This window comes from Cyprinodon tularosa, unplaced genomic scaffold (assembly GCF_016077235.1).
Source record: "Cyprinodon tularosa strain WSP-4 unplaced genomic scaffold, ASM1607723v1 ctg580, whole genome shotgun sequence".
In the NCBI taxonomy this organism is placed as follows: domain Eukaryota; kingdom Metazoa; phylum Chordata; class Actinopteri; order Cyprinodontiformes; family Cyprinodontidae; genus Cyprinodon; species Cyprinodon tularosa.
In genome coordinates, this window is record NW_024039319.1 from 471,628 (window position 1) to 472,376 (window position 749).

Genomic DNA, 749 nt, shown 5'->3' on the forward strand with positions numbered 1-749 from the left:
TACCGGTATTAATTATTTATTAATCTTTTGGTTGATGTTTTTTGGTTGTTGCAAATATCCTTGTCATAATTAAACTTATAGCAATGATGGCTACTGAAAAAGGTCTATTTTACCTCACTGGTGATATAATAATGAATATTATTCAGCAAAGTTATGTTATTATCATTTCCATTGAATTCAGTTTATTTATACAGCTTTAATTATTTTTTCATGTCTTTTTGAGATACAGAAATATATAAAGATGTGGTTTATATTCATAAATATGGGAAATAATTTGGTGTAGTGAGGGCTTGGATTGAATTAGCCCGCCCACACAGAGCGGACACAGACTTTATTATCGATCATATTCTGTTCATCTTAATTAGTTTTATACATACATGTATGAATAAATCTACATTATCTATAACATATTTGGTTAAAATAGATATTTTGAATTAATAAATATATTAATCAAAATTGATTTTAAACAGCAGTAGGTGCAAATGGGTCAGAAAAAGATGCAAGCATAATGTTTTTCATCTGTGTTGAGGCCAGACGTTTGGTTCTCTTGTCTGCTTTTATCAGTAAAGGTCTCAGTGTCTTTGAAACATTAAATCCAACATTTGAGTCCAGACATAATTTATTTTAACAAGAAAATTTAATCTTTTTATTAGTGTCCTTAATTTAAGCCCAATCTTTAATTTTCCTTCAGAAAAATCTGTAAATGGGACCATTGATCACACTGATTATCTTATAAAGCACACACATCA